This window comes from Theobroma cacao, chromosome 1 (assembly GCF_000208745.1).
Source record: "Theobroma cacao cultivar B97-61/B2 chromosome 1, Criollo_cocoa_genome_V2, whole genome shotgun sequence".
Lineage (NCBI taxonomy): Eukaryota > Viridiplantae > Streptophyta > Magnoliopsida > Malvales > Malvaceae > Theobroma > Theobroma cacao.
In genome coordinates, this window is record NC_030850.1 from 30,963,674 (window position 1) to 30,972,755 (window position 9,082).

Here is a 9,082-nt window from a genome sequence, read left to right on the forward strand (position 1 = left end):
GCATCATGTGCATACGTAAAGCCAAATAAAAAACTCAGTCTGTCAATTTAATAAAAATTTAATTAATAAAGTAGGGATTAAATTAAGAAAAGGCTATATTAAGATAACTTAAGATTAAATGGTACCGTTCGTGGAACGGGCGCCACAGAGGTGCTAACCCTTCTCCGTGCGTAACCGCACTCCCGAACCCATCTCTAAAAATGTAGACCAGTTCTCGTTCTTTCGACGGGCCTAAAATTAATTTAGGACTTCGTCGATTAGAATCGGGTTAATAGGTGACCAATCACACCTTAGATAAAAAAGATTGGTGGCGACTCCTAACCGATTTTAATTTTCGCCCGCGTCTGACGGACGGGTTCCCGGACCCGCACGTTACGATAATAGCGATTGCGTGAATGGGCTCTGGTGAGGGCCTAATCTTCCTTTGAGCCTTCCAGCATTTTGTTTATTCCAATAAAAATTTTCAAATTCTAATTTCATATAAAAATATAACATAAAATACATTATAGAAATAATTTTTTTTAAAAAAATAACATAACACCTTTGATCTCAGGAGAGGAATTGTTTGGCAGCCCCTAAAAATGATGATTTAAAATTTAATGTCAATGGGTCAGTAAAAGAAAAATCAGGTCCGGTTTGTCTTGGAGAAGCCTTAGAGGATAAAAAGGGCAATGTGATCAGCATTTTCTTTGGTCCACTTTATGTGTAGGAACCCAATAGTGGAGCGACCCTAACGATTATGACAGCCCTAAATCTATTTAGCACTTCCATTTTTGAGAGGTTCTAAGAACTCGGTAATTGACTCAGATTTGAGTGTGACATTATCGTGGGTGAACAATCCAAGTTCAAGACATGGGTGCATTGGAAACTATTGTCAGAGATCAATCGACCTAAAGGAGGTGATAAGCAACTCTATTAATAAATGAAATCTACTGTTTGAGAAAAAACTGTTTGTTTAAATCAAAAGTCTTGTCTATTTATCATTATAAAAGAGACTTTCTCCATAACCATTTTCACTACTTCTGATTAGAGAATTTTTGAAGTTTGGCTGTATCCTAAAAGCATACAAGTCTTCAAAACAGGTGTGTTTAAACGACTCAAAGCCAGATTTTTTCTGTCTTTTATTTCTAAGTTTTACATTTTCTTACATTATGTCCACGCTGCAGACAGGAGTTTTAGTCTGTTCAGTCCATTGCAGATTTTGTATCTTTTTTATTTCTTTTCTATAACGCATTGCTTCCTTGGTAGAGCAAGGCGCATCACTTTTAAAGGCCCCATTAGGTAGCATTGTTGGGTCCCCAACCGCGCAGGCGGTGCAACTCTATGCATTCGGTTGCAAATTTAGCTTGGCAGAGGGCTTAATCAATTATATCCTATTTTTGTATCCAATTTCTAAATGGCGGTGAATGGGCTGTGGCGAGGGCCCAAACCATCCTTTTAACCTTCCAACTTTTTGTTTATTCCTAACATGCCCAATTTTTAAAGTTTTCTTTTCAGAAGAGGTAAAATTTAAAAAAAATTATGAGAAATGACATTTCTTGATAAAGATATTTTAAAAGTAATCATCAAAATAAGTTTAATTATTTTTAACCATATTTAGTCATGACTTGACGAAAATATCCTTTAAACTATTTCAAATAAAGTAAATCATTCATCACAATTTCTCTCTATTTCTCCCCATTTGTCCTTCAGATTTCTCTCTCACCATCTCAGTCTCTCAAATTTTATCAATTTCTCTGTTCGGCATTCGTCTGTTGTACTTTCGATTTCTCTCTCTCGCATTTTCATATTTCTCTTTCTTACTCTTTCAAGACACCAAACAATAGTTTTGACGTGCTTGGGTGAGTGGTTGTTTGAAAAATTCAATTTTTAAGTATTTTAGATAAAACTAAAATAGTAGAAATAATCACAAATGTATTAAATAGCTTTTAATTGAATCAAATCGGGATTTAGATACCAATAAACTCAAAATTTTGAAATTTATAAATCTAGGTTTTTAAAGAATTTTTTTTTATTTTTAGTCAAAGTAGGTGTTTTAGATAAAAAAATATTAAAAACATTTGTATTTTGATTTATGAAAACATGTTAGAAACACTTTAATCTGTGTCAAATTGTCAAAAAAACAAAAAAAAAAGTTGAGAGGATTTGAAGTTTTGATTCGTAAGTAATAACAACATTTTAAGCATTAAAGTGTAACAAAATGTTTTTGAATATGTCGTGTAACAACAATATATTTTTTTCAACATAGCGTGTAACAATATTTTTTAATCATGGCGGGTAACATATTTTTTAGATGGCGTGTAACAACAGTATTTTTTTTTAACATGGCGTGTAACAACTTAATCATAGCTTGTCACAGGTTTTTGTATATGGCGTGTAACAAGCTAACCATAACTTCTCACAAGTTTTTGTACTTGGCTTGTCACATATTTTTGTACATAGCGTGTAACACACTAACCATAGCTTATCACAGGTTTTTATACATGACGTGTCACATATTTTTATACATAACGTATAATACGCTAACAATGATTTATCACAAGTTTTTGTACATGACGTGTAACAAGCTAACCATAGCTTGTCACAGGTTTTGTACATGGCTTGTCACATATTTTTGTATATGGCATGTAACAAGCTAACCATTGCTTGTTACATATTTTTGTATATAGCATGTAACACGTTAACCATGGTTTGTCACAGGTTTTTGTAAATAGCGTGTCACATATTTTTGTACATAGCGTGTAACACGCTAACCATGACTTGTTACAGGTTTTTGTACATGGTGTATAACATCATAGCGTGTGACTTCATTAAGGGTAATTTTGTCCAACTTGATTAAAAATAGTTAAAATTATAAAGAGGGCTATTTTTAAAAACATCTTATCTTTAAGGACTATTTTTTAAAATGCCCCTAAAATTCAATAAATAGGAGAGTCTTTCTTTTGTAAAGTTTAGTTCATATCAGTGATAATAATGATAATAGATAGGTATACCCTATACTAATTAAGCTTAATTAGGGGCTTCTCATTAGGAAGTCAGTAGCCTTCTAAGTCTGTCCCATATACAATGCAGTAGAACATTAACATTACCACCACAATTTTGATTTCTCACTGTTTATATGGTGATGATGTTAAAATAGTAAATGTTACTTCATTCAATATGGTACTAGTCATTAATATTACCAGCAAGACTGCATCACATTTGACGTTTATCTCTCGACACAAATTAATTTATATAGATGCAATTGCTTGGTTAGCAAGTAATCGGTAGAAAGAACGAATCATAAACTGTCTTTGGGGCAAGGTTTGTGTTAAAACAATTAAGTTGGTCAAAGAATATCATTAATTGACTTAATTTATTTTTTCAATAAAATTAATTGAATTGTACTTACTTAAAGTTTAAATTAACGACTTTAAATTAACTGACTTTAGTCGGTTAAATCAGTTTTAACTTATTTAATTAAAATTTTTTAACTTTTTTCAGTTTTTCTAATTTATTTAATAATATATCAATAATATACTTTTTGTTACTACATATTACATTATTGCTTATAAATTTACTAATATATTAATATAATTTGACTAATTAATATATTAATAAGTATCCTATTAATAACTATACTATATAATATTTATAATATATTATTATCTATTATAATATAGTAAAATCAACTCATTAAGTCATTAATATTAATATGTAACTCATATTAATAAGTTATTATATTTAGTTGCTAATATAAGTTATATTGCTGTAGTATACTAATATTAATATATAGTATATTAATAAGTTACTATATTAAATTATTAATATAAGTCAATTACTATGGTATACTAATATTAATAATTTAATATAACTTACTATATTAATTATATAAGTTATACTATATTACTATAGTCTATAAATAACTTATAAAAAATAAGTTCTTATAATCTATAGTCTATAGAGTATAGACTATATATTGTAGATCAATAAATATACTATATAGTATAATATATTAATAATTTAATAGTAATATAAGTTAATATAATAAGTTAGATTAATATATTAATAACTTAAGTTTAAGGTATAATTTTTTTTATATTTTTCATTATTTTAATTTTATATAAATTTTTGTATAATTATATTTATATCAATTCTCGATAATAAAGAGTATTTTATTTTTTATTTTTTGATGCTTCATAACTAAATCTAAGTCATTTAAGCACAGATATAAGTATCGAAAAAATGTGTAAGTTAATACGTGTAAAAAGATCCCTCTTGATTAAATCTAGCCCTTGTTTCATATATATGTATTGAAAAACTGTAGTAGTGCATACATGTAATAAAAGCTCTTAAAATATACTAATTTCAAAGTCAGTTTTAATTCGGTTAACTGACTTCAAAATTTTTTAACCAAACTAACAAAATCGAACATTTTAATCGATTTAATCAAATTAACTAAAATAATCGAACCGAATTAACTAAATTTATCGATTAATTTGATTTTGACTAAATTTTACTCACCCCTAGGCTACATGAACAAAGTTAGGGATATTGGTTTTGCAAAATGGTCCACAAAATTATGAAAACAAAATATAAGAGGCCAAATATATTGCATTATTTGAGAGCATGTTAACATTGGTGTATAAACTTTAATTTGACATTATCCTTGTTTAAATTGGCAGGTGGCACCAATACATGGAGGAGTTTAAGGTGGTATTTGATTTTGTTAGAAATGTGATTGTTGAGTATGTGATTGCAGAGAATATGATTACTAAAAAGATAACTTTGCAGCATTTGGTATAACATGGGAAAATGATGATTGTAAGAAATGTGATTGTTGAAAATATTACATTACAATGTTTGGTTTAGAAGTACTTTTCTGGGAATGTGATGTAAATCTACAAACACTACAACATAAATGACTTCTAACAACACAATTTTAGCTACACTTTCATTTTTGCATATAAAGAATTTGTCATAGTATTTGAGCTTTAAGATTTAGATGCATTTTTTTTATTTTGCAACCCATAAAAAATCCAATGCCTTTTATATTTCTCTATTTCAATTAAAAAGGTAGTACTTTCAAGTCTATTTTCACGTGTGCTCTCTCTTTCTCTCTAAATTTGAAAATTCCCTAAAAGGCAAAAACAATATTAAAACAAAATCTTTTAATATTCAAACCCCAAAAAACTCAAATTCCTTCAAAACCCGCCTCAAATTCTTTGGTTGTTTGCCTTCTCTTATAATCAAAACCCTAATCCCAATTCCTTCATAAATTTCCCCTTAGCAAGATATAGGGTTCCTTAAACATCAAAGGCATTTTCTTCAGGAAATTGATGATTACATAAAGAAAGAACATCGGCCTTCCCTCTTCTTGTCAGTGTTTCCTTTTTCCTTTCCTCCACATTTCCATTGATTGATTCCATCATACTCAAATTCCTTTCCTTCTCTCTCTGAAAAACTCAAGACTCAAAAAGCCTAAAAAACCTTCCAAAAACCATGAAAAATAGAGTTTTTCTGCATTGATTTTTGGTTTTTTGGGGTTTTTGAAAAATAAGGTTTTCAATCTTAAATCTAAGGTTTTCTTTTTATCATTTTAATAAAAGGGTTTTGATCTTAGACCTAGGATTTTCTTTTTTGATTTTCTCTGTAGATTGTGTTGCTTCCATCGTGGTTTAATGTGTCTTTATATTTTCTTTAGTGGGGATTAGATTTTTTTCTCTTTCCCATCCTTTTTTTCTCCTTCTGTGTATATATTTTGTGGATTGTGGATTTCATCTTTTCACATGTCATTTCATGCTTTGTACCAAGTTATTGTCCTCTTTGCACTCCACTTCATAGGCATGACCATTCTCTATTTGAAGGATGATGGTAACAAGGAACAGGCTTTTGAAGTTAAGAATACTTTGATATTCAATGCATTTGTAATGTGTTAAGTAAGTATTGGTTGAGAAGTCTAAAATTTTGAGGTCAATATTTGGATTTACTACTATTAATTTTACTTCATTGATTAGATTAAAGGTTTTCTTTATTCTAATCTTACTTGATTATTTTTTTAGGAGACTTATAATTAATGTTGAAGCATACCTAATTAAACCATATTTGCATTTAGTTTTAATTAACGTTTGAGTTTGATAACTATTGTAATCACAAGTATTCAATGAGTTTAATGCTAGAAGCTAGAAGAAATCAATTGCTTCGAAGGAGTGACTAAAAACTATCTCTTTACTGGAATAGTTGGATTTACATTCATTCGTCAGGTGATCAATCATGTTACCTTTTCTTTTTTCTTTTTTTTTGTACTAATCTTTTTTACTTGGTTTACTCAAGATACTAATTTGAACTGTTTCATACATAAACATCATTGAGTTCTTAGGAAAGTTTACTTCAAAGTTTCGACTTGATCAGGAGCTATGGCTTGAATTCATTGGCAATAGTTCTTGGCATTATTGGTAATGGTATTTGTACAAATTTTGATAACATGTTGATTATAAGACGTCTATGTAATTCCAATATGATAAAAGTACATGTCAAACTCATCTTTTGATTAAATGCATGAATAGGATTCTTGCATTGCGCTAAAAGCATGGGCAAGGCTTATGCTTTTCACAAAATATGTGTTAAATCTAAACCTTGCACAATCTAATGCTTGCCTACAGTTAGCTTTTGCGCTTGTATTTCGACTTTGGTTGAGGCGATTTGTCCTTAGCAGTTTGAGATTGTAGGAAGTCATGCTTCTTTTTAGTCTTGGCAATAAAAGTCCTTTCTTAGCCTAGTACTTTTTTTTTTTTTGAAAAGTGGATTTCATAAAAGAGGGAATTACTTCACCTTAAGTGAACAAAAAATATTAGGCATCCATACCCAAACGATGAAGGGCATACAAACCTAAAATTCCAGTAAAAAAAAGAGTCAAACATAGACAACTCAATAAACACAAAGCACCCGAGTCCTTATACAAACCACCAAACCCCTGCTCAAAATCACAGCAAAACCCAGCATAACAAAAGCATAGTAGTGGAGAGGACAAAGAGTCAGTTATAGACAAAAGAGAAACCCGTAGCCCCTTACAGCACAAATCCAATAACAAACAAAGAAAGCTATGGACATTCATATTAACAAGATCCAGCGTCTAAACCATGAGATAACTTGCCTGGCATAATAAACCACTCCTCAGTTTAACAAAGAACAAACACCTGGGATCAAACCCACTCCTGCTCTGCATCATTATTTCAACCTTCATGAACTCAAGAGGTTGCCTGAGAAGAAAACACTTCCAGTCGATCTTTGGTACAGTTGACACCTTGTTAAGCCAAGTTGTCCACAACCTGATTCCCTTTTCTCAGAGTATGTTAAATGTTCCAACTGGCGATTCTACTCTTCATTGCTTCTATTTAAGTAATCCACCTTCGAAATTTCCAAGAGGCATTCACAGGATTGGTAACCCACTTAATAGAGTTTAAAGAATCACTCTCCACCATCAAATGGTGCGTGAAGGTGCATCTAGAAACTACATTAATAGTCATAGCCTCCTTAATCGCACAGACTTTAGCCTGGTTAGCATCAGCAATCCCATTGGACTTGGAAAAAACAATTCTAGCTGCACCGTTTTCATCCTTCAAAACTCCTCCAATACCAACCTCCCTCGAACTACCTTTGGCAGCACTATCCACATTAGATTTAAAGGTGCTCGCCTTTGGCTTTCTCCATTCAATACCTTTAATCAATCTCTTTGGTTTCTTCGGTAAGATAACAACTTTTGGTTTTCTGAAGATATCCAGTGTCGTTAGATTCGTTTTTGGCCATAGAGCCCTTGCCCAAGAGGCCACTATTAGTTTCAAATTGTCACAGACTTGCATCAGGTCCCACACATTACCATTGAATACAATATCATTCCATACTAGTAATATTGTATAGTAAATATAAAAAAAAGCCATTTCTTAAATTCTTTTATCCTTTTCGTCAAATCTAATGTCCTTCCAAGCCAAGAAAAATCAATAACCCTTGACAGTGTGACCCAATGAAGGTTCCATATGTTGCACCAGTAATACCAGACCTTATAAGATTCACTACACAAGAAAAAAAGATGGTCAATTGATTCGTCCTTCGTCCAACATAGCACACACTTAGCTTGATCATTACTAATCATTGCCTTTCTCACTAATTCTTTTTTAATAGCCATTTTTCCTAAAAGCAGTTGCCAAATGAACACGTCAACCTTATGGGGAGCTTTCCCCGCCCATAAATGATACCAAATTTCGCCATCACCACTCTCATTTCCAATGACTTTTCTACAAAAGGATTTGACTAAATAACCGTTTCTTGCCTCAAGTTTCCAAATCAGCTTGTCAACATCACCCTCAACTAAGTTGAACTCTTTTATGGTACTGTTAAAGCTATCCCATTGATGTTCTTCCCATCCAAACACATTGCTCCTTAACTCAACATTCCATACCCATACCCCATCGATCTACCCCCTTTACTCACACACTTTACTGCTCTTGTTACTTGCTAATGTGAACACTTTATGGAACTTTTCTTTAAGTATTACCCCTTCCACCTATTCGTCCCTCCAAAAAGAAATATTTTTACCTTTTTCCACCACAAACCTAATGCTTGTCGTCACTTACAAAAAAAATTTGTTAGTTGGGGATAAAGGGGTAAGGATGTTTTTCCATACCAAGAAGCACTTTTGAGCCGTATTGGGAGATGGAATAAGATCAAGTAGATTGCTACCAGATTTTGTAACAATGATTTCTCCCTAAAGGCTCTACTGTTCGTTTTCGTAACACCACAACCATTTGTTCAAGAGAGTCCTATTTTTAATTTCGACATCCAAGATACCAAGTCCCCCTCCCTCCTTAAACTTGCAGACATTGTTCCAGTCAACATAATGCATTTTGTTTTTTGGTTCCCCCCCACTTCATAAAAATCATTTCTAAATTTTGTCGATCTCATTTTTAACCCTTGTGGTAGTTGAAAAAGTGACATGTAAAACATTGGGAGGCTTGAAATAACAGATCAAAGCAATGTAACTTTACCCCCAATGGTAAAGAGCTTTGATTTCCACCTTACAAGACAAGCCTCAAATTTTTCCAAAACT

At 31.6% G+C, this 9,082-nt stretch overlaps 1 pseudogene; it reads left to right on the plus strand.

Annotated features, from left to right (window-relative positions):
* The window catches only part of LOC108661417, a 14,947-nt pseudogene extending 10,162 nt beyond the window's left edge, over positions 1–4,785 (plus strand).